Source organism: Neopelma chrysocephalum, unplaced genomic scaffold (assembly GCF_003984885.1).
Source record: "Neopelma chrysocephalum unplaced genomic scaffold, ASM398488v2 Primary Assembly neopelma1_25, whole genome shotgun sequence".
NCBI lineage: Eukaryota > Metazoa > Chordata > Aves > Passeriformes > Pipridae > Neopelma > Neopelma chrysocephalum.
Genome location: NW_020897694.1, coordinates 37,192,909 through 37,219,700, shown reverse-complemented (window position 1 = coordinate 37,219,700; position 26,792 = coordinate 37,192,909). Strand labels below are relative to the sequence as shown.

General features: G+C 36.7%; 1 long non-coding RNA gene across 1 annotated transcript; it reads left to right on the top strand.

Moving 5' to 3' along the window:
• The first annotated feature begins 2,014 nt into the window (after positions 1–2,014).
• On the top strand, positions 2,015–26,471 carry LOC113963791. Its single transcript, XR_003532955.1, has 5 exons — positions 2,015–2,102; positions 23,301–23,459; positions 23,864–24,070; positions 24,850–24,891; positions 25,292–26,471. It is a non-coding gene; the product is annotated as an uncharacterized LOC113963791 (long non-coding RNA).
• Positions 26,472–26,792: the final 321 nt, after the last annotated feature.

The window sequence follows — 26,792 nt, the reverse complement described above, 5'->3', positions numbered from 1 at the left end:
GAGACTGGAGAGTCATGAGCAAAAGGGCAGTCAGCATTGCTTGAGAAAAATTGCAGGGGACAATCTTACCTCTGAGTTTTACTGGTAATGCCTAACACTCATGGGGGAAAAAATCATTAAATAGGCATGGAACTTACATATTACTTAGCAAAAGCAGTCTGTTTGTTATGTAGGACTGATTTGTTTCTTTTGATCATCCCATACCTTCACTCCTTGCATCCTCTTAAATCACCTATTCCCTAAATCGATGTGCAGCTCGACTATCTGTTCCTTTGTTTGTCTTCACCTGGTGCCTGAAGTCAAAGGACCGAGTTGTACTTTTCAATTACTGACAATTGCAAGTGAGAAGCAAGGCATATTAGTCCATCAGTTTAGGACAAAGCTGGCTTTGCAAAGTGTGTTTCAGATCAAGTATCCTGCTGCAGCATTTTCTCTTTTTGAAATTTATACCAACAGAGTAAAACAGAGTATCTAGTCAGTTTTAGAAGTCAAAGTAAGAATATTTGAATGTAAGAATATTAATTCATGCAAAGTACATTGTTATTGTATATAGGCCAGATACCAGTGCAAAATACTCTGTTTTATTGAAAGGCAGGACCTGATGCCACCTTTCTAGCCACTGCTAGAAATGAAGACAAAGGTCTCATTTTCAGAAATGACAGAACTTTTCTAATCAGATGCAGCTGGAGCAGCACTGATTTCCCAGAGGCTACTTAGCATCCTGTATTTGATATTCTGGCCACATTTTTGAAAATTTGGACATTTTTCGTTGTTTTTATATTCAGAACTATCATTGAGTAACATGTCTCTAGACTAGTGGGCAGATGTAGGACTACTTCATTATTGGTACTGGTACTGTTTCCTAATCCAAGAGCAAAAGGTGTGTGTGCATCACCTCCTACGCACTACCCTGAATCTACTAAGTATTCACCACCATGAACACCAGTTTGTGTTCATCTCAGGGTTTATCAAGCATTAGGTGCATTGCTTAGAATGAGCTTTTGGAGATTAATTTTTCCCAATAAAATTAATTTAATATAAACACTTTGTAGCATTTGGGTAAATTCATTGCTTTTTCTAAATCTTCTGCCTAACTGGCTAGACTACATGAGTCAATTTAAGAAAAGCTATTGCAGGAGGGCAAATCCACCCATAGGAATTCAATTCATTTTAGTCACCTGTATGTTCACAGGACAGTTTCAGTCACTTATGCAGCTCTTACTGGTAAATGTGAAAAACTCAAAACTAAAGAATTTTTTCTTGGCAATGGTTAAGTTTTATATTTCACCCTTATAGTCACTCTTTTTGTGCTTCCCTCAGTGGTAATGCTGAAATAGTTCTGAACTAGTAAAATAAACCTTTAAAAAGTTTCAAGCAGATTTTCTTGATTTAAAAATGATGATTTATGATTATGTGAACTAGGTTTAATATGCATTAGGAATTCAAATGCTGTTGCAATAATTTTTTAGTAAAAGCTGCTTTTTAGAACTACCTTTGCACATTCTCTCCACAAGCAATAATTCTTCATCTATAGAGTAATTTATTTCTTCTGGTTTTAATATGTTACAGATGAATGGTTGTATGTCTTTCCTGTTAGAGCATTACAAGACAGGCCACTTTTGCATTAGGCTGGTACTACAACAGATACCTGTGGTGCTCTTCATGGTTCATGTGGTACTAATTTAAATGGGAAGTTGCACATATTTCATTGAAACACTTGGTAAAGCCAGCTTTCACAGAAGGGTGCAAATGATGGACTGTTCTCTGTGTGCAGCTGAACTGCTCTAAATGTGTCAGTGAGGGTTATGGATCATTTCATTCACCCATCAGCTCTGGTCCGCTGTGTGTACAAATCACAGTATAGTGTCATCCAACAGAACATTCCTGACAATACTAGAACATTTATAGTACTGCCATTTTTAATATGAGTTCTGCAACCCTGTTTAAATAGTATTACTTCTTTAACTCTTTAAACTCTGAATTTGAAATAATTTTTGATTTCATTCTCTGTTAGCTGCAGTGTCCCCAATTTGGACTCTTTGATCATTTTTCTTGGCTTCATGGCTAGTGGGAAAGGAAATAAGAGACACTCAAGGTTAAAGGTAAGTTACATCTAGGACCTACCTACAAGAAACTTTCAGTCTCCATAAATGGTATGTTATTTTCTGTTTTTTTCTGTTTTTTTTCCTTAGAAATGATCTTTGGATAATTCAATATCCTCTGAGCATACAGTGCCTTTAAATATGAAACAGTCCACTTTCATTCTCTGTCAAGAATTGATTGAGTTGATGATAAATGTTAAGTGATTAGTGAATCTTTTGTCTTATTGTCAGGATGAAAAAATATTTTTGGCAGTTGTACTATAGTGTTTTCACATTACCTAGGCTTTACAGATGAGAAAGAAATGAAAGAAATGTAAAGGAAACCTTGTTAGTGGCTTCTTCTCATGGATGTGAGAAACCTAGTATAATTACAATTATTGTAAAAGCAAAGGCATGTTTGTTTAGGGAGTGGTCAACTATTTTCTTGCTTCTTTTCTCTTACTTCTCCTGTGTTAGGATCTATCCCTTCTATTCCTAATCAAGGGTTGTGAGTATTCATTTTCTCCTGAAGAACTGGTGAACTTAAAGATGACTTACCGCACTGAAGTTTTAAGTCACTGGAGATTGTCAGGCTCCTAACTCGGCCTTCCAGGTTTCCCCGTGTACTGTAGGAAGACCCATCCTCTATGCCATGCACCAAAACCAGGTGTTTAAACTTACACAATATGAAAATCTCCTCGTTGGCCAATTGTGGATTTAGAAGCCTGTATGTAAGAAATAAGGCTTGAAAAGTTTTAGTACAAATATTGACCGTTGGTAACATCCCAAATTAGTTTACTAAAATGTAGCCCTCCAGAATGCTAATTTTGTGTCAGTGTTACTTCATGCACCTCATTTCTGAGTTTATACAACACACTGTCATTCTGCATATCTTCTAGATAGACAGGGATTGCTCTGAATGCAGCGTTCTTAAATAAACAATGCGGAAACCAGAAATATTTCTTTTTAATTGAACAACAGAGGATTTTTCCCGAATGTGACTAAGCCTGCAAATCCATCCTGACTGATAACATCAGAAAAATTTCTAGCACCACTAACCGTTTTCATCACTTGAAAGTAGGATCCTGGATCATCATTGGCAAACACTGTATGTGTAGGGATATTAACCATTGAATATGAGTTACTTATTCCCTTCTAGCTGTTGCAGAAAGTACTCCCCTATGGACAACAATAACAACTGTCAATAATTGCTTTATTTTTGCTGTTTTAAACAACATCCCATGCTCATGCGGCGTACACATATTACCAATGCACCCACAAATAGGATCATAACTTCTCATGTATTTTTTTATTATTAATTTGAATTTAAGATTGTTAAGCTTTCTCTTAGCCCTTTTACAGAAACTGAATTTTTTTCAGTGCTTTTAGGTACCAGATTAGAGGTAGTTTGTGGAGGCCATTCTCCACAGCCACACAATGACATCTTTCTTCTGCTTTTTCTTCCCTTCCTGTTAATAGGATGCAATGCTCAAGAGGTTAAAATAATAGGAAGATGTGGGCCAAAAAATTCAGCTCTTTGTTTGGATGCTACTGATTATCATGCAGGTTTCAGAATATATTTTAATGTAATTTTTCCTGTGGTAAGAACTACTTACTTTATTCTCATATTTAATTTCAGGGTAAGGGCCAAGTTCTGCAAGGTTTGAACAAAATTTCTTGTTGGAATTTTTAAATTACAGATAATTAGTATGCATTTTATTTGACTTGTGAGTGACATAATTATTTCTTATATGCTCTTAATCCAGCAAAAGCTTTTGCTTCTAAGCTTTTGATTTTTCTGTACATTTAAAGTTAAACACACAAAAAATCACGCTCTAAAAAAAAGAAAATTATTAATCTCACTATGAGGATAGTTTTGAACTTAGTTTTCCTCTTATGTGTATGATAGAAAGTTTTCTCCCATTGACTTCAGTGAGAGCAATGTGAATTACTATTTTTGCCTATGGAAATTAATGAAACTCAAAAACTGGTATCAGTAAGCCTGTCAACATAAAATAACTAAAGGATTTAATCATATTTATGTCTTTTGGCCCTGTGAAAATATTACTGTTTTTTTTTATCTTTGTTGGCAACATCTCTCCTCTCAGAGCTAGAGGGCAAGGGTACACTCTTGGCTTTTGCAGATATGAATGCTGTGTTATGGAGACACTCCAGCTTCTCCTTAATAAACCCTAAAAATACCATTCATCCCCCCTGTAAGTGAAAAGAAAAGCCATTATACTTTTCAGTTTCTGAAATTAAAGTTGACAGACAATGGCGATATGCTCTGAATATATGATTGAAATTATTTGCAAGATTAAAACCCATAAATTACTCTGTTTCATATCATGTGTAAATAACATTTCTTTCTGCCCCTTCATACTAGACTGTTTGGGAACAGTCACTTTTTCTTTAAAAAAATCTATTTCTTAAAAATGAGACATGGTTTCTTGCCAGGGAAGCTGACACAGAAAAAAAAAAATGGTGATGGAGAAGATTCTTTTCATCTGCTTCTGAATGATCACTGTGTGATGCTGCTTCCTAAATTCCCTAGCTAAAAGCCAGCCTTACTGCAGAAAAATTACTCGTATCCCTTTCTCAAATTGAGTAATGGCAAGCAGAGATTCTTGGAAAAAGTCTATGCCTCACAATGCAAGGCTGTGTTGGACGTACTCTAGCGCACTCTGAGCAAGCTGCTAAGTCTGTAGAGCAAGGATACAAGCATGTGACGCAGAAGCTATAAAGCCACATTAAAGTAACATAGCCCTGACAGACAGGACTAATAAGCCCATATGCAGTACCTCCTGCTCCAAAGATAACCCACTACCAAATTGCTTGGGACTTCACACACAGACAGTCTTGTCAAATGCCACACAGAAATGATATTCTCTTCTTTGGTTTTTCTGCGAGAGGAGGCTTATGGTTTCAGCTTTAGACTTTAGAGCAGTATAGCTGTGTATTTGAAAGGCTGTAGAGAGATGGGGCAAATAAAGAAAAGCATAAAAGAAGATTTTGTTGAGGGGGGGAGTTCAGCATGGCTTGCTGTTGCTACTGCAACTAAATCACAATCTTTTCTATGGGGAGCTCCTATTCAGGAGGCTTGTAAACTATTGATAACCATGTTTTTTGCAAAAGCAACTTTTTTGTTTGTTTTCTTCTACCCAGTGTGTACTCATGTGTTGTGCACCAAGCAATTGACCTATATAAACCTGTAGAGAAACATGATTGCCAGTGACACATAGTTGTAAGAAGTCCAACATTATCTTGAATATGTTGTAGTGATTATTTGACAAAGCATTAGTAATGCACGTTGTGTTTGACAAAAGAAATAATGATGAAAAATATGATTAAAACTTTAAGGACCTGGCCACATTTTACAAATACGGATTGCTTAATCACCACTTGCCCATTGACCAACATGACTCTAACAATGAACATTTGTTTTCAAGGAAAGATTGCAAGTTCCAAACCGGTTAACAAAACATTAAATGAGTTTTCCCTTTCCTGTTTTACAAGTGTTCATTTTTGAGCCCTAGTACATCGTATTCCTACATCTCACACAGTTATGCAATGTGCAGGTTAGAATTAGTTGAATTCCTAACCCATGAGAGAATTGCGAACTCTTTTCCCATTGATATTCCACAAAGGAAGTGAACTTGGAAACTAATGTGGTTTTAGGGGAAAACCTGAATAGAGGCTTCAATGGCGTTCAGTTTTCAGGAGTTGGCATGTTGTTCAGTTTTGTCCAATTATCAATAAATAAGAGGGATTAGCTGCTGGTAATGGTGCAGTGGACAAAAGATGTGGGTCACATGCAGTGAATTCAGAAAAGTGAGAGTGTACTTAGGAAAAAAAAGCTTTTCTGAATTAGTAATAGAAAGAGATGATTATGTTAACTGTTTAGTTTTTAAAGTAGATAAATCCTGATGATATGAATTCACTGCTGAATTATATCCTGAGTGATATGTCAAGGTTCATCTAACTTTCATCTTCTTACTACAAAATAATCATTTAGCTCTTCATCTAACTTGCTTCACAAAAAGCCAAGCCTTTGGAAATTGATGAATATGACCTTGAGAACTGAAACCAAAAGAAAAGACAAACAGAACAGAAGTGAAACTTCAATTGATTAAAATGTAGATTAATGATTTTAGGAGTTTAAATGTCACTCTGTCTATTTGCCTGAAATTTGTCCTGAAAAGAAGGCTAAAAATGCTCAAGTCCTTAAGTACAACATGTGAGCTTTAACAGAAGGTGCTCAGTACAGAAAGTATGTTGATTTATGTCAGGAACAGTCCCCTAGCTTTTATATTCCCTCTTTCAGCATCAATTTAAGCAGTGAGGTAATCAAAGTTAATTAAGAAAAGTTTGGTATTTAGAGTTCAGGGATGCAGATGCTTTGAGACGGATATTTTACACTGTCCAGAAATCTGAGAAACTGTAGATCAGAAGTGATTCATACTCACAGATCAGTTTGGAGGCTCAGAGTAGGGAATAAAAAAGCACCTCCAACTGAGTGCATAGAGTCTAGATATCCATCTGATAAATCTTTGCCTCAATAGTTCTCCAAGTAAACAGCAGAGAAGGAAACAGTAAGACATGTAAGGGCTCAGCAACCAAAATTTTAGCCAGTGGAACATTATTTGAAATATGACATTACACACTATGTCATCAACTGATAGACCCTATTGGACAACACATTCCTTGTAGCGTTTTGTACACAAGTAGTTTCTATTCAATATGTCTGAATGAATATTTTGCGGGAGGAGTGAGAAGAGAGATTACAGTATTTGCAAATTTTTTTCATTTTAAAACCCCAAGTTTTCTGAAAGCTGGCCTGATGTACTCTCAGCTTCTCTTCAGTACATGGAAATTTATATTTCAAGTCAGTTTAAAACCCTAGATAACATGACAGGCAGAGAAATGTCCACTGGTAGTTCTGTTGTTAAAAGTAACTGGTTTAGTCAGATGCCTCTTAAACATCCTTTCATTGTACTTGTGCTGAGGGTGCCAGAAATGAAGATACCTCTGTCTGCTTTGTCTATTAGATTTTGCCAATGAGCATCAGAAGAAGGAAAAAAGAGATATCTAGGCGGCTTGCTCCATGAAAAAAAAAGTCACCAACATCTTACAGATATCCTTTACATACCTTCTGTGTTCTCAGGACAAACATTTAAAATATGAGGGTGTAGAGTAGATGATGGACTGGAGGTACTAAAGCAGAGCTCCCCTGTTTCTTCCCATGGAACTGATCAGTGCCTCTGCCATGAGGGGCTGTGCTGATGAACTTTCAGGAGTTTACCACTTTTTCAATCAACTACCATATGGTAATAAACCCAATGCACATAGCAAGGGATGTTGTTCATTTTTGATTAGAGGAGGTTGGAGACACATATTCAATTTTATGAACTAAAATACCTGCTGCACTTGGCTTGTGGATTGTACTTTTCTCAGGTATATGGCCTGGAAAATGGCTGATCTGTGCCAAGTAAGTGATGTTTATCAACATGCAGCTTTTTATGAACGCAGGGGAGAAAAATGAGTATAACAGGATTATAAAGACTTGAATCAAATCCAGACGAACTGTTCTTGTTTTCTAATCTGCAAACATGTAAATACTGTTATAGCTCTGAAAGTAGAAAAATAGTATAACTTTCCAAATAAAATTCTATTAAACTTTGCAAAGTTAATTAATGTAATAAATATGCTTGTGCTGTATAAGGTGAGAAACCTAACACTATTATCTCTTCCTATTTTCTTCCCGGATAATTCAGTACCATCAGCAGTCTTAAGGCCTTGAACCAAATGCAGTACAATCACTTAACTATCACTACCCAAAGCCAAGTATTTCAGGAATACAGAGCAGCAAGTTATAAACAAAAAGTGATTATGATTATATTGAGTAAAGTTTGGAGCCAGGATTTTCTATTGCAATTTTATAGTAGAAGGTAGTATAAATTCCTTATTAAGAGGTTATAATTACTGGAAGTAGCATAGAATGTTTGTTTTATGAGACTATGATACTATAATAAATGTGTCAGTGGAGGAGATGACTGAGAAAAGTTAATGACACATATAGTTAAGAACTAAATCCTCTGCAGTTTGCAGACCACATCCTATGACGTCAACTAATCTTGACTTCTTAGTCATGCTCTATTGATGATTAACTGATTCACTGACTTGGGTTATCTTGAAAAAATTGGATATTCCATGAATTAAGTACCACATGTATTTTGGAGAGGAAAAAAAAAGTGCTACTGAGTATATTTGTTTTGGATAGATATATTGCTTTTTGTTTGAATTTCAACAATTCAAAGATAGTGTCTTTTCTCATCATCTCTCTTCATAAGGATATCCTTTTATGAAGTATCATGCTTGAGACAGCAGAGGATCATAAATAAAAACAGTCCTTTTTCTTTCCCTTTTGAAGAAGAGAAATACAGCTCCTCACATTTGCTAGAAGTTTCTAGTGCTTTTGTTAGCTGTACAACACCAGCAAATGGTCCATTCCAGTGGATTCTCATTGTGCAACACTTTCTTCCACCAATCCAGTAGACTCTGTTGAGAGTAGTGTAGTGCTTGTTACAAGTAAAGGCATCCAGATCCAGGCTTGCTACCAAAAGTTCTCGCTCACTGGCTGACGGTGTCACTGGGAGTCTAGCTCTGTGATCAGAGAAATGAGGGAAAGGGAAGGCAGTGTCAGTCTGCAAACTCCTCTCTGTTAGGAGGGTTCAGGGCATAGTTTAGTGACTCACAGGCACAAAACAGAAAAGAAAACAGGGAGCTTAAATATCTAATGAAAGGTGTTTTTGTCCTGATTGATTGAGAACTTCTGTCATATCAAATCCAAGTTTTGTGACTAGTGGCTCCTATAGTCTCCATAAATGAGTAAATTCTGTATTCAGTGCTTCCACAAAGTTTCCTAAACATTATCCCCACTAATGGCATTCACTTCATGCAGTAGTTTGGTTATTCACTTTCTGAAATTCCCGGTTCCCAGACATGCTAATCTGACCCATACTTTCACTAGGCTTGCCATTCCAAATTCCATAACATTGATTTTGTGAATTTTATACTGAACCACTAAAATGTGGTTCAGTATTCATCAAATAAGATATCTAGTATGTTGACAATATTTTAGTGATATTGGGATAGCGACACCAATAATATATGACTAGATATTTACCCTGTTCTTAACAGGGAATGCTGGATTATATGCCTAAATGGAAGACAGTCCTTTACTCAGCCTGAGCTACTGCCATCTATCTGCTGGGGAGAAAAGAAATAGAAATGTAATTTACTCCTCTTTATTGTTGCTGTTGTTGTATTTGAGAAGTTATTAAAGGTTGGTTGGGGTTCCCCCCTCTTTTTCTTTTATTTACTATAGTGGTGACACTCCAATATCAATGGCTAGAATTTGCCATATCAAGAAATATTAGTGGTCATACATATGCAAGTAGTTGAAGACACTTGCACACTTAATTCTTCTCAACAGTTTTGGCAAGTGGGACTCATATTTTATCTTTCCTATAACTAGACTTTTTTTAATACACTACATTTCCATTTACTTCTGGAATCTCCTCTAAGAACTGGGTTAAAAGAAAGGCAAAAATAGAGTCTCTGCTTCAAAAAGTGTATGAAAAAGGAAACAAGTAGAGAAAATACATATAAAATAAAATAAAAAGAAAGGTAACAGACACACACTTGTATTTGATTCCATGTGCAACACTGTGATATGGGTATGCTTTTCTACTCATTTGTTTAGACAGGGAAATAGTCTTTTAGGCTAGACTTCTTCTTTTACACAGATGACAATAACACCCAAGTATATGAGGGGCCTAATGGAACAGTTAATCTATCTCTGAGGTAATACATTAATTATTGTAAGTAAAAGTGCAGAATTTAGTGCTCTGGGCTTTCATTTATTGTTCATTATTCTTTCTCCCTGTTAACAGTTCTGCCTGTGCCTATGGATATGCACATGCATTGTCTGACATTCCATTGTATATTAACTACTCACTATCTTATTGTAATGTAAGGTGTAAAGAGCTAAGCTTAGAAAGTGTAACAGAACTAAACCTGAGTTCATTCTCCAAGGACTATTGACAAAAATTACTAGGTTGAAATCATATTTTTCCAAGGAGATTGTTAATAAAAAAAAAAAAAAGAAAATTGTTTTTAAAAATAAATTAAAATTTCAAATTTTTGTGTTTTCATTAAAGCTGTTTCAATAAAAAGAATTAGGCACTAAAGGTACCTGAACAGCAGCCTATGACCATATTGCACTTCATGCATCACTTCACACATTGCCTGTCCCCCAAACCCTTGCATCACCTTTAGCAAACACATTTCAGCATATGTATTTCATTTGTACCAGAAAAACATCCCCTAAGCCCACCACACTACATCTGTGTGCAAGATTTGCAAGCTGTGGATAAGCCTGCTGTGATTGCTGATACTTGTGAGGCTGGAGGAGAATGAGGAAGAGCAGAAGTCTTCTGTAGGTGAGAGAAGAACATAGAGGGCTGGTTCTGCATGGCTGTAGGAGACCTATAAGTCACTCCTGCAGTAGTAGGGACCGCACAGAGCCACAACTGATGCATGGGTGCACAAGACAGAAGACGCAATGAGGTGAAAGTGTCAACAAAAATGAGCAAAGGTTCAGCTCACTTCAATTTTGAATATTCACATAGGACAGTTCCTCAATAAATAGCCAGAATGGTAAACCTTCTGCACAAAAAACTTCATCCCACAATTTCTGAGCAACTGGTGGTACAGATAGGAGCTCTGCCACACCAGACTTAGGTGTCAGATAGCTTCCTACGCATTGGGCACAATTCCCTGGCAAAGTGCAATTCTTCCCAAGCTCAAGATGTGGAAGAGGGTGATGGAAGTCCTTGAATAGTTGATGCTCTGTGCTGAGAGAAGATCTTCAGCTCTGCAACCACATCAGGAGTTGTACCACCATTCTCAAGAACATGAGAATAGCATTCTTTTTTATACTAGTGATGTCCTTCTTGCATCCACAGAGCCATGTTTCAGTTTACTGTCATATACTGGCAAGCCTTGTAAATGTCTCCTGGAACAGTGCCTCTTCCCTCTTCTGCACAGGTAGCTCTCACCCTCCTTGTTGAAAAGCTCCTTCAGCTTGTAGAAAAGGTTCTTGTTAATGAGGGATGGAGGACATAGAGGACATGAGTGGTGGTAAAGGGACCAGGTTACACTACCTAAAAGGACATGTGCTGTTGCATATAGGAACTTCAGGCAGGGACCTTCACAGCTGTGAGCTTCCCAAACTTCATGTGCATGTACCCTACCCTACACTAACAAACTAGAGGTTTTCCTTTATTTTTCCAAATGGGACAATTAACTGCAGCCCAAAGGCTGTTTTCAACAGAGTGAGCAATCAGGGAAAACCTGAAGGTCCATTCAGCCTGTTAGTCACAGAGACATGGGAATTACTACTAGACTTAGAGGCCTAAAGATTCTTTGATATAAGGGATGCAGATGTGTATGTGCCTGAGAGATCATGGAAGTTTAAATGTGCACTTTCTTACCCCTTTCTTTCCAATATTTTCCTGATCTTCTCATCCACTGAAATGTGAACACGTATATATATAATGACATATATGTGTGTATTTATATATAAATATATTTGTATGTGTGTGTTTATATGAACTTGAGCTTCTCCTTCTCTGATCCTTGCATGAACAATTTATGGGCCAGTTATATACCTTAAAATCACTGAACTTGATACAGATAGACACGGATAAAAGGATCACTAGCTACATCAATTGGTCAGAGAATCCTGTTCTTGCTAAATAGATAATAAAACAAAATCAAGATTCAGTATTCCAATCTGAATGGTTTCAACTGAAAAAAAGATCTTAATGCTGGAAGTCCAAGTAATACAAAAACCTTTCAGAAAAGCCCATTGTTGTAAATGGATCTGCACCTGTGGGAAAGATCAAAGTCATCATATCTTTTCCTTTGAACTGCATTCTCCTTTGTCATCCATTTTTCTTCTATATGTTTATATATAAAATTACAATATTATTAGCACTCTGGCATCTTTCCACCAATATAATGAGTTAATCCAAGTCAGAGTAATAGATCAATGAAATTTTCTTTGGAGATATTAGCGTAAGCAGAAGGTATTTATTTGCCTGTTCCTATCCAAAAGCATGATGGCAGAATTTTCAAATGTTTCCAGACAAGGTCTGCTTCCACTAAAACCACTGTTGCTTCAGAAATTCAGGCAAACTCTACTTCTTCAGAAAATCACATATAAATTTTCCATTACTGGATCTTTCTTCCACGTTGTCCTAGGACTGAGCAAGATATAGATACTATGAATAGATACTATAAAAAGTTAATTCAGAAGTTTTTCTTGTTCTGTGAGTAACTGTGGGTGGAGATAGGCTGGTTCACATGTGGGGTACAAATATATTCAGTGATACCAATTTCTTGTAGTGTTTGCCCAATAGATTGCTCATAAATATTAACGTTTGTTCAGCTGGGATTTTCTTTCCGTGTTAGCAGTACCATTTTAGGGAATAGTCATAGATTAAAGGCCACATTTTGACAATCTAGCAAGAAAAATCATTCTAATTCAAGACTTTCAAATATTAACATCCTTAAAAGGAAGCTAAATATGCATTTCTTATCCATAACCCCATTATTAATGAAATGGTATTGTTGAGGTGTTCCTTTTCAAAGAGTCTAAGAAAGTCAACTTCATCAACCTTAAGATAAATTCTTCACAAAAGATAGCAATGTATCATGAAGGGTGACTATTCACCTCAAGAAATATGTTAAAACCCCATATAACTTTTTTCCCCCTGTAAGCACATGTAAACTCTTAAAAATGGGAACAAGATGTTCAACAGAAGATAAAATCAAAGCAAGAATTCCCCATAATGAGTTAAAAGAAGACAACCTATTAAATCAGTAATACTGAAAACATCTAAGAATATCATTGATGATATCAAGTGTTTGAATTTTGAAGACACTGAGCTCATCTGTCACCTTCACATACCAGAGTCGTAGCAGGAAGCTTATAGTAAAAAAAAAAAATCCATAAAATTGTCTACACGGCATGATGGGAGCCAGGCAAAAAAGGTTGTATGACAATTTCCCCTTGTTCTCTATTTTGCAAATCTCTTTTCCCTTGATAGGCAGTGTTTTGGACGTGCCAATTTAGAATAACCTTTGTAAGTCATTCTGTTGGGAAGACACACTTCTGTTCAATGTTTGATTATGAACAATCTATCAGTCCAGATCTTGCAGGGATTAATGAGTGGAAACATACAGAGCTTGCAGAGCAGTCTATCATCACAGCTTTTGACTCTGAGAGCTTGGAGAAAATTATTCCCTTTTTCTTAGGATACAATATACTGTATCCTATAGTCATTGTACCTCTCTCTGCTACAGAATGAGATGCAGGAACTCAGACATCCTGCACACTCCTTTTAGGAGTTTTAATGCACATCTTTAGGATCTTTGTGCGACAGCAAAATGACAGTGGCATCTTTATTTTTACCACAAGCCTTACAATGGTCACAAGAGAACATGTCCTTTATGATGACCTGTGAAACACCAATATCTTATCCATGCTAGTAAGTTAAGAGTTGCAACCGGACATGCCTATCTCGTATTGGCCTTTTTAGCCACCAACACGCTTGCAAGAAACGTGGGTAGAGCCCTTCCCAAATCTTCGTTCGCGAAGCCTAGCCATGAAAGTTAAGAGTATAGCTTAACTCCCTCTGCTTGCAGCTACATTGGAAGTATTACAAGATCCTTCTTACTCTCATTTATTTCCTGTGGCATTATAGACAAAATCTTTTTGTGGTATTATAGACAAAATTATCCATGATCACTCAAAGTGTAAGGGTGATATTTCTAATAAACTTTTAATGAGACATTCTCTGCACTCTCGGCAAAACCAAAACATTACACATATAGAAATTCCTTGCACATAGGGCTACCTGCTCTGCCTATATTTTTGTTCCTCTAACCTTTGCTCACTTACTTGAAAGATTTCACTTGGGTCCCCTGAAGATATAAGGATTGTATCCAGTCATAAGTTATTAAATGATCTGCATTTCCCAAAAGAGCATGAAAGGTGTTTATGATATTTACCTTATGCACTTGCGCATCTAGACTGCATGTTTTTCTGTTAACTAGAGCCATGAGTTTCTCCTTTGTTGCTATCCTTCTGTAATATCTACTGCACTTCTGCCACTCCATGCAGAGCTCTTTGATATAAATCATCTTTCTACTTTTAGCTTTACTGATGTTTATTTATTTATTTTATATATAGTTTGTACTAGAACATATACACACATATGAAGTAAATATGTGCACTTTAAAGGAGTTTAAAAAGTAAAATCCAAATGTCATGAATTAATCTGCATTTAGTGAAATCAGGCAGCAATTCAAACTGAAAAGAAGATGACCAGAGACATTTTTGTCAAATTCCTCAGGAAGATAGGAAAAGCAAGACATACATTTATGGGAGTGTTTCTTAGTAAGGCTTATAATATACCAAATGGAAAAAAAGAAGGATCAGTGATTCATTAGAAACTATTTTTCATTCTTATGAAATGAGAAAATGAAAGAAAACACAGTAAAATCTCATTTACTCCAAAGAAGTATAGACTTGTCAAGGATATTATCATCAGGATTTGAATTTTCTTCCACAGTTAACTGGATTTCTCTCTTGACTAAAAAGGAATTTCAAAGCATCATTAAAATAAAACACCATCATAAAAAAAAAATAACCTTAAGTCTTCTAGAATGAATTTGACCACTAGAAAACACTTTTGCAGGGCAAGGGCAGCAGTTTCCTTGTTAATTTTGGGTAGTCTAGAGGAGGAAAGAGTAAAATAAGTACACATCATTATGCCTTAGTACTAATAGATTGTTATTATTTCATTTCTCGTACTTAAAGAATTCCCACTGAAGAATATCTTCAACTAGTAGTAAACACTTTGGAAGATATTTTTCACACTTCAAGCAGATGGTAAAGATTCCAAAAATTTTGTTTAGCGTTCATTTTTGATTTATGACTTCATTCTGAAATAAGATCCCTCTTTATCCTATCCCAGAAAACTATTACTAAAAATGGTGAGAAGGGCAGAAGAAAAGCATGATTTTGTGGATAATCTCCCAAAATACAAAATATGAGGGCTTTCCTACTGAAGTCTTTCCTCCTGGAAACCCTCATGGTAAGGACAGCTGAGTAGGACAGTATTTTCCCAACAACCCAAATTTCCAACAGCTACAACTGATTTCTCTCAGGGTTAAGGAACTTATGCAAAAAGATGAACTGCAGGAGAAAAATGCGGCTGGGTAAAGTACCATGTATAATTCCAGTAATTTCAAAGTATTTGTTTAGGGTTTGATTGTTTATAAACAGTTCTTATTTACCACAGTCTCTGATACAAGATTATTTTGAACTGCATCCAAATTTGGAATTTTTTAATTAAAAATGTCTAAATGGGATATTTGACCACTTAAAAAGTCTTCATTTACAAGCCTTTTGAATCAGGTTATTCAAAACTGCTTATTTCCTACACACAGCTTCATTTCAAACAAGTGGACATTTTGTAATTAAAAAATATTATTAAAAATTTTTTTGAGTGCAGAAATTCTTTAAGTCATACAAATTAATTCAGACATTGCAGAATTGTTTCTACTTTATTTCATGAAGAAATCTTGATGGAATATCCACTTCCAAGACTGCAGTAGACTTACTTATCTTTCATTCCTATCTAGGGGTCTTGCTGTTGACCTGCAAGCAGGACTCCTCATTGACATCGATAGAGGATTCATTCTAGCACTTGTATTACCTTCAGTGTTGACAGCAATGGTTGCTACTGTTACCTGTATTAGCCTATAATGGACTAATAGTGCTGATAGCAAGCAGTCTCTCACCTTGAGGTTGGACTCAGCACCTGGTTAGATGTTAGGGCAGCACTGCAGAGTGAAAGCTTCCTTCAAAAGGGCAAATTTTTTGAAGATGCTGAACTCTGCCACAGATATTGGGTCACGAGCAAATGTCCTAGGGTATCCAACAGAGATGTCAGAGATGTCAGAGATAACAGTTGCAGCATCTTTAGACTTTCCCCTCTATAATGTTAGTGTTATTGATACTGCATCTTTTAAACCTCTGGAGAATAGTTAGATCAAGAGTAAGACATGCCTGAAGCAGATGCTGCACAACTCGAGAGAAAAAAAGAAGGTTTCTATGCCATGAAATGTTGGAGTTTGATTTCTTAATCCCTCTGAGAAGTACCTTTCTTTGAGTAACAGCTCTGACTAGAAAATGTGTAAAGTACTACCTAGGCAATGTTCTAAAATTAGAAGCATATATGAATGATATATATGTATTATCATTTATGTGTGTATACATTATTTATGCGTATATAATCAGGTGTTTTAAAGAATTTCTTATATTTTAATGATACCCTCATTAGTTAATATCCTACCAAATAAAATTAGGCAATTATTAATGCAGAATATACTTCTTGTCCTACCCCACTAGAACCATCAGCCACTGGGACTTTATTTATGCCTATTGCAGAGCCTATTCAATCAGTTCCCATATCACCCCCCACCACTACCTCACCTGTCATTTCCACCTAAACACACAGCTCTGCACACACACACAGAGAAACCCAGCATTTTCAGCAATCAACCAAATAGCCTGAAGTGAAAGACAAACAAGATGCCTGAAGCAATATTGCTTGATTAACATTGAATAGTTCTTTAAAGTGATCACATGAACTTTAATCTGAAAGATTGCTTTGAATTGTTAAGGGTGGAATCTGTTGCTATGAGAGTTGTCAAACAACTGTGGTGAATTTAATGTGTAATAGATGATAACCTTTGTCAGTTTTAATATTGAATTCCATGTTACTGATCCTAGTAAATAATCCTTACCTTCCCCTAGTGAATACCTGCTATATCCCAAAGCTCTACACAGTACACAGAGACATTTTAGTAGAGCATTTTTCATGTAAAGCACACATACTGTATAGATCTGACCTCATCACTGGTTGCCTCAGGCTATCTCCTGTATACCGTCTGTTTTCTTGATTTTATCCTGAGGTTGTCATTATCTAAGGTTTGCAAATATTTCAGAAATTTGAAACTTGTACAGCTATTGCACATGCCATATTGCTATTATACTGAACTTTCAGTAGCATTCAGACACTCATTTTTCTCTGTTTTCTCTATTTTAGTTTTGGATGACACAAATTCTACAATGCATGATTTAGCTGTAATTGAATTTGCAATCTACTTACAGTCATTTTAACCAAAAGAATCCAGATAGGCATAATTTTGATCTCAGTTAACAAAAAAACAATATATGTTGTTGCTTTATATTGTGCTGTTTTGTATTTAACAAAGTGCTATATAGATTTTATGGATATTTTATGCAAGTTTATGCATGAAACTCAGCTGTTTGTAGAAACTGCTGACCTCTCAATTGAAGGGAAAAAAAACACAGAACAAAAACAGAAAATCCTTTTGTCCTTTAAAAAACCATAGGAATGTAGTATGTATTATAAAGGACACGTGTACTTGAAACAGATTAGAAGTACAAAATTGGTTTCTTCCCAGAATCTTAGTCTATATGAATTTCTTTTTATTAAAGCAGCCATCATTTACTGAATGTATTTGCTTTCATTTAATTACGTATATATACTTAGAAAAGTATCTTGTATAAAGCAGAAAGCTTCAGAAGCCCTATAAAATCTGCTTTGAAAATCACGTGTGGCATGAATTTTGGCAGCATTATCACCACATTCATTTTTGGAAGTATACTCCAATTTTTATATCAGAGCCTGTATTGTAGCAATAATTTACTCTGATATTAACATTAGTATCCAATTTTCATATCAGATTCTTCATTCTAGTATAATTTAATCCAGTATTACATTACTAACCATACCTGCCTACTTCATTCTACTTTTGTAGTTACCTTCAATACACTTCTTTTTAACATTCATTACATTAAGACTGTGATGATACGAAATGAAAAAGGATAGAGAGAAGAATGTGTGTAGTGTAAAGAAAGATGTATTGTGGTGATAGGGAGACTTTAAGAGGGTTGATGGATTTTTAAGTTCCTGCTAAATATTATTATAATTATTTAATTAACTCATTTATATTAGGATCAGAAAGTTCATTTACTCTGCTCTAATATAAGCTTCACAGACAAGAAGGAGAACTCCTTGAAATTTTGTTTAGCATGTTATTATATTAAGTCATGTAGATTTATATATTTTATATGAAACATTCAGAAGTGGAGGCAATAATTTGTAAATGACATGAGAAAAAGAAATCACAGTATATTTTCTTTTCAAAATATTTAGTGTCTACAATTCATCTGTGAACCAGGTAAATCATGGCTTCTTCAAGTGCAAGGATCGAAACCAATTACCATTAGTGACCATCGGGTGCAGCCGATCCTTTCTGTCCTGTTGCCTGAATCTCAATGATCTCCCAAGTGTGCCCATGCAATTTAACAGGAAGATCAATACACCACAGCAGTTAGCAGCAGCTCTCTTGAAGTGCTTCACAAAACATGCTACATTTCTCTACCGAATAAATGTCAAAACATTCCAACAGCTACAATTCTTGGGAGAAATTGTTCTTGTGAAACATTATTGACATACTTTAACCCACATTTCCCGCTGCTCTCCAGCTTCCTACAGGCCAGTCGATTCTGATTTGGCAAGGGCCACATCGACACATGTCCCCTGCTGACTTTGTCTGTAGGCATGAAAGATATCACAGTGCAGTGCAGAAGTCCTGGGTGTCAGGGGTCAGTGGTCTAGCTCTGACCCAAGGTCAAGGTGACAACAACCTGTCTCCTGGGACTTGTCTTCATCTCTAATATGGCCTTGGAAGCAATCAATACCATTATAGAGCTTGCTTTTCTAACAGAGACTGCCACCTGATCTAAGCATTTCAAGACTATGACTTGCAAGCCTTGCTGTTTGAAAATGTCTTCATTTTCCCACTATACTGCAAAACATCTGTATTAGATCTGGCACTGGTTTTTTTTTCATTTGTTTAATGTGATAAATTAAATTGATTCTTTTCACTTTTTAATGGATTTCTGCAACAAGAGTCAGTTAACCTGGACTTTCCTGATCTTTTCTTGCATATGGTCAAGCTGTTATATGTAGCTCAACATTTTCTCCAGCATGCAATCACTATATCATATTTTTCTTTTTGCCCTTTTTTTTTTTGGCTATTCTTGCTCCCGCTTATTTTTTTTCCCCTATTTTTTACTAGCATCCATTTTCTTTATTTCTTTCTAGCTTTCAGGAGAGGAAATCTCACTGCTGTGTCTATATGCTGGATTTATACACACACACATATAAAACAGATCCTCAAATTTATTCTTAAAATATAAATAAAATGCAACATCGTTACCAATTTTGTTAGGCCACTGTAAGAAGGAATTTTAACGCACATGAACAAACTGATAACCACTGAGATAGGCAATTTTATCACCTATTTACAAGAGCTATGGTAATTTCCAATGCAACAAGATGTTACTTTCTTCAGAAATCTCAACCATGATGCCTCAATACAAAATTATGTATAGTTAAGGGGCTTGTTACCTCTTTTAGTGTTTTTCTTCCCGGGGGGGGGAAGAAAAACCACCCTCAAACAAACAAACAAACAAAAAACCCAACGCAAACCAAAGCAGACTCCAAAGTAAAACACTATATGGCAGATCTAAATATTTTTAAGGAAGAAATTCTGTTAGTTGAGCAGTACTCTAAAAAGCTAGCAGAATTGACAATGATATAAACCCAAAACATTAGAGGAGGAGAAAAACCTCCCTATATTGTGTCACCAAAACTGCTCAGCTATCTCATCACACAAACCCAAAATTGGACTTCAGATTATCCCCATAATGGACAGCTGACAGTGAAGACTGGAAGCAAATATTTAAATCAAGAAGATCAAGGTGTGCTTACATCATGCCAGACTGGTAGATAATATGTCTGTAATGTACCTAACACATTTTTGAGGTCTTTCAAAACAATAGCATTTTCAAAGAAGAGAGAGAGATTTTTTCACTCCAAAGGTTACATGTTCTTCTATCCTTGTTAGCACACAGTAAGAAAGTATAGCATAAGGCTGTTTCTCTGGCTTAATCTCAAAGCAGAAACTTCAGTCTAGGTTTTATGTATAGCAAATGAACCCTGAGATGCAATTTGGTAGATAATTCCCTATTGGAAAAGGCAGATTTTACATCAACTGTTACCAGCTGCAGAGAGGAGCCAGGGCAGAAACTGAAAGTGTGGGCTTCCCCCTCTTCCCTCTTCTGCTTTCTTCTGTTCATCCTTTTGCACCAGTTCTCTCCTTGGATGTATGAGGCAAATGAGGCAGTTTTGTTCAAGTTGCAGCTGAGTGAGAACATTCCCAATTTACACCCCTGTAAAGGAAAAGGGAGTCAGGGTCTTTGTTCAGCCGCAGAAGTTCATAAGGGTGTTACAATCTCCAAGTCTGCTGTTGCTGCTTGAGGAGTTTCAAGAAAAAGAAAATGACTGGCAGGATCTTAGGTGATTGCGTATGAAAGCTGGCACAAGACATGCCTGAAGCTGAGCGTATATTGATAAATTGGAAAATCTCTCACTCCTATGCAAGAGATCCAGCAAAATTACCTCAGACCTGCACAAGCCTAGTGCTCATGTTTAGCCTACACTAGCTAGATGTTAAGGGCTCCAGCTTACAATTAACCCAGCTATCAGTGTCTCCTCTTTCTGCACAAGCCTTCAGTGCCTTCTGTACATGATCTGTGGCCAGCACATTCTGTGCAGCTCATTTTCAGCATGGTAAAACAGCAAAATCCTTGTTTGCCTCTCAGACAGTGCCCTTCTACACACAAGGCAGTATAGCTAAGTGAAAAGAGAAGCAAACTATAATCAGAGAAGCAATAGAAATCACAAAACTAGTGCATCCTATTTAAACAGGGATCTTGCAAGGAAGAGGCTGCACAGACACTCCTTTCCTTAGATCAGAGCAGTTGTGGGCTGTGTTCACCTACCTCAATCTTTTGCAATGCTTCTTTAGAGGTATCCAGTAGTTGAATCACTGAATCAAAATATTGCTTTCCCTCCCTTTCTGCAGGTTGTTGCTACAACCACAGCCTTTTGGAGAGCTGACTTCTGTCCATCAAACCAGATGGCATAATTGCAACTGCACTTACTTTGCACAGAGTGATAGCTGCTAGTGGAACATGATAAGGCTTTAACCTTACTTTAGGATACTTTATCAAGATGCAGCTGCCTACTGAAAGTCCAGTAGCATGAAAATCTGACTCCTCCTTTTCCCCCTTTATACCTTGAATTTTCAAAAACTGTCTAGAAATTTTTGTGGCCTTTTCCGTCCTGCACAAATGCTGTAACACAAACTTCCAGTGCACAATTAGTAGTTACAGATTTCTTTCTCTTCTCTGAAGCTATGGCAGCTGTTTTCCTTATCCTTCATATCTATTTTTCTATGTGTTGACCAAGGAAACTATGCAGATCTGTCAGGACAGAAATTTCCAACCTGGGACAAAAAAAAAAAAAAAGGCAATCAATTTTATGAAAGAGAACAAAAAGTTTTCTTTGTTCCTCCCTAATTTTAGATGAAAGAAATTCTGTCCTTTTGCTGAAAGACATCTCATGATATTCCTTCATGATATTGTTTGGAAACAACAAAATATACTTTAATAGGGAACTTATAGAAGTTGGCAGATTCAAGTGCAATTGTGGGGCATGTATAACTGCATCCAGTGTGCAGTAAAATCAGTCAGAAAAAGCAGATTTATGTTACTAAAGAAATCTGGGCTGTCAAATAGATTGGTTTGTAATGTCAGTTCTATGTTATGAGAAGAAATTTTTAGAGAGCTAGAGAAAGGTAACTGTTGAAAGCCTGAAAAAAGGAAACCATTTAATATAGATCTCTTACTTTTTTCAAAGTGACATTTGTGGCTGACACAGAAGCAAGGTATTTTACACTGCATCTTGGAGATCTTTGCATTCTTCCCACAGGTTGCCACATAATAAAAAAAGCAGAATATATGCAGATGTGAGTTCAGGATTTCTTAAAATATATATATATTTAAATCTCAGGGGCTAAATAAAATGTAACAAACATTCTGAGTACAAACATCCTTTCCTTCTCCTCTGCCTTGGAGAAATGCAGGAAATAGGGAATTCACCTTGGTAAGGAACAGACATCTTTCACAGCATTAGTTGGAAGAAAGAGATCATCTCTTTTATCATTCCCATCATATATTTCACTCTCAAATCTGGTTGATGTGTCTCCTTATTAGGACCATCATCATTTGTATTTTAAGACTAAAGTAGTTTAGTTTTAGAATCTAAGAAGTTACTGAGACATCCAGAGCTAAGCTCCATTAAACTCTTTGACCTAAACCCTATGAAGCCATTAGTTCAGCAGGAAGAACATTATTGTGCCAGCACACAGTGTGAGTACAAATACTCTTCCCCTTCTGCCTGCTTCCCTTCCCCTAAAGTATTATGTTTTATATGAAAAAGCAGAGAACTATTTGAGGCCCTAATGGATTATCAAATGAAATATGATCACCAATGGTTATGTATTATATTTAATGTTTCATTAGTTGTAGTGAGAGTAGACAAAATGGTTGGACTTACTCTGTGGTTTTCCAGCTTCAGCTCAGTTCTACAGAAATTCCCTGCAGAAATTTGTTGTTAAATTATTTACCTCCTTAATTTTCAAGGTCAAGTTGATTTTGTCCTTCTGCCTTCTCTTGCCCTTTGTAACCCCCTCCAGCTTCCTCATAGAAACTGAATTTTTTATGGTAGCCATTGGATGGAAGATGGAATGAATGAAATGGTTAATGATAAGGCAATTGCTGTCCTTCTGATAGTGAGTGACATAGAATAGAATGATCCCAATGTCATGAATCTTGCTCAGGAAAGGAAATGGTGTTTACCTGTGATTTTACTATGATATAAGTCAAGGGCTGCACCACCAGCTCCTCTTTGTGGGGACCAAGTGTGAAAGACGATTTTCCATAAATCCTTTTTGTAGAAAAGAAAATTTTGGTTTATTCCATATCTGAAGTGAACACCACAGTGTTTTGTGTTGGTTGTTTACCCAAACACCTAGCTCATATCCACCTTTTGCAATTCACATTATTTCTTGTTACAGCACTAGCCAGTTCCATACATTTGAAACTGTTGGGGGAAAAAATGCAGATTTCACTATTCAGACAGGACGTACATCTATTCCAAGTGATAGGTATGACACTTCTTAGTCTGGAGATTCCCTGCAGCAAAGATCAACAGCTGCAACCTGATGATCCCTAAGGTAAATGGTTTAGCATTCACTGTTTACAGCCTGAAAATTTAACAATTCTGTACCTATGATACCAGGAGGTGTTCGTACTCTTGCAATCTACTACTCAAACAGGGTATTCCTCAGGAAATCATCAAACTTCATAGTATGGTTTGGGTTGGAAGGGACCTTAATGACCATCTAGTCCAAGATCCCTGCCATGGGCAGAGACATTTTCCGCTTGACCAGGGTGCTCAAAGTCCCATCCAACCTGGCCTTTAACACACACAGCTTCTCTGGGCAACCTATTCCAGTGCCTCCCCACTATCACAGTAAGGAATTTCTTCCTGGTATCTAAACTAAATCTGCTCTCTTCCAGTTTAAAGCCATTACTCTTCGTCCTATCACTACATGCCCTGTAAAAAGTCTCTCTCCAGCTCTCTTCTAGGCCCCTTCTGTTACTGGAAGGCTGTAAGCTCTCCCTGGAACCTACTTTTTTCAAGGCTGAACAATCCCAACTCTCTCAGCCTGGCTTCACAGGAGAGGTGTTCCAACACCCTGGTCATCTTCATGGCCCTCCTCTGGACTCACTGCAGTAGCTCCTTCTTACGTTGTGTGCCTCAGAGCTGGACACAATACTCCAGGTGGGGTCTCACTTGACTATTACTTCCCTAACCTGTATTACAATGGCATTATACAATTATTTTAACCATGATGCTGTTGTTCTAATACTGGTGCAAAAAAAGATTTCAGTTACAGGACTTCTCTGACTCTTAGGTAAGGTTTGTGCCTGATTTTAATATAATCCTCTCTAACACCACTACCAGCATGTGTTTCCTATTCTGTAAAGTGAAGAAGCCACAGAGAAGCTCAAGAAAAGTAATCTCAACTCTGCCCTGGAACCCTCTGGCACTAATCAGGTCCAGAGCATTGGGAACTTTGTTCATTTGTGCTTAGCAGTTTCTTATAAACTTATTTTTGAAGTCAGCAGTTGTGTTTCTCTATAAAATGCAGAATTTCAGAATTTGAGACTTATCACCTGCAAGCTCAATAACAGCCTGGCCTTTGAAATATCACCTTGTTCTGGATACTAAAATTTAATACTTTACTTCAATCACAAGGGACATTGGCCTATGATGTTGTCAAGACCTATGATATAACAGATGCAGAAAGGTTGACAACAGAACAGCATGTTGCTTACAAAATCAAGCAAAGCACTTTTCCTTTTGAAAAGAACTAAGCCAGCAGGTTTTTCCCCTCTTCTCTTTTAACAGTTTTCAAAGTATACTCAAATACTCTTTGAGTTATTTGCATAACTTTGTAAATACATATCTTTCTTCATTGTGAAAGATCCTCTAGAAATGCTTTCTATGTCGTTTTTCCTGAAATAAATCTTAATTTCAAGTATCTAATTATTTTTCAGAGCATCCAACTAGTCAACACTGAGCAGTAGGTAGAATAACAGGTAAGTAGAATGATGTTTAACAAATGATTATTTGAAGCAATTGTCCAGTGTAATGCTCTTTTCAGTATCTCATTTTATACAGTAATGGTCTTGGTTACCAAAGACTGAGTGCATTTCAGCATTCCTTTCATGACCATTTTTCTTAATCTGTTCAGCTAAGAATGTTCCACTCCAGTGCTGGTGACAATACAGTTGCTTCAGCAAACGATGAGGTCAGAGACATTTGCTACTGACCTCAGCAAAATAACCAGATAATCAATTGAAAGGAGAAAAAACCCAGTTCTATACTCATCATCATAGTATTTAACTGTCATATGTAAAATTAGATTCACATCAATTAGCTTTGTCTATTGTCTCTATCCCCTCATCCTAAAGACCAAATTTTCCTGATCTCATTCAGGTGCACTATTCCACTATTCCCTGTGGGTTAAATCCCTGGTGTTCAGTCTGAGGGAGTCTTTCCGTATTGTCCTGAGCATGAGGCAAACTTTATCTAACAGTTATATTTACCAAACAGAAATATTCAAGAATAAGCCACAATCTGTGTATATACAGTTTCAGGTTCTTAACCACATACACACAGGGAAATTATTCCAGTACCTTAGTCAAGCTGTGAGCTGCATTGAGAATGGAGAAGAAGACCTAATTTTTTGAGATCCTAGATTTCTAAGTAGAAACCCGTGTGCAGCTCCAAATCTGCAGTTCATGGCTTTGTGGTACAACTCTTAATTATGGAATTAATGAATTATTGAATCATTTAGGTTAGAAAAGACCTTTAAGCTTATCAAGTCCAACCACTAATGAAGAAACAGAGCTCAAAAAAATATCACATGGAGTGAGCAGAATTAAAGCCTGCCTGGCCTGAGACAGATTGTCCTTTCCCAGTAAATACCTTCTTGACTCTGACAAAGCACTTAATGAACTAACCAATAGACTAGCCCAGTCCTTCTGCTAAGCACACACACAGCTTCTAGCTTTCACTGAGCTCCCATTTGTACTGGATTATACAGCCAGATAAGAAGAGTAAAAAGCAGGTCAAGTAACTCGCCTGCGGTCACACAGCAAGTGACTGGCTTAACTTCTATCTGATGGCGATTAAACAGGCACTAAAAATACAAGAAATTCAGACAGCTGAAAAATAACATAAACACTTGAAAGTACAAAAAAGGACTATTAAGAACCAAAATAATCTCTGCTTTCCCCCTGAGGCACTAACCATTTCCAGTTTCATGTCTTTGTTCTTTCATACCTAAGTTACAGGTGGTATTATTTTTGGATCAAGATCTTTTGCATAGGCCTTTCAGAAGTCTGTAGTCTCTGGCTATGGAAACCTGAAATCTGAAGGAACCGATATACTTGTACAAACTACAGGTGGAGTGCTGAAAATATGCACAGGATATGGTATTTTTGATCTCTTTTGATGCTTACTGTCTTCGTTACTGTATGTGATGCTTCATCAACATGCTCACCTTTGCTGTTTTCTAGTAAGTACTGTAATTTAACGATCTGGTTTTAGGGGTTAGGAAGTTTGTGTATTTAAGTACACTAGCTCTGTGTTTAATGACACTTGTATAAATGGTAGCACCTGGAGTCTTCGGCTCAGTTTCAGCAAGGTACTTAAGCACATGCCTAGCTTAAAGCAAGCGAGCAGTCCCATTGAAGTTAATTAGACTTCCCTTGTACTTAAAGTTAGGCATGTGCTTAAGTACCTTGCTGCATTAAGACCTTAATGAAGATTGGGGTATAACTGCCTTTGTTGCAGTGTGTGTAATGCAAGTCATTTAGTGTATTCAGTGAGGAGCTGGGAGTACAGTAAAGCAAAGCAAGTGGAGTGAGCACAAACGCAGGAAGGTTAGGATATACTTTTCTAGCTGTTGTGGTCACTGCTCAGACTCAGCTGG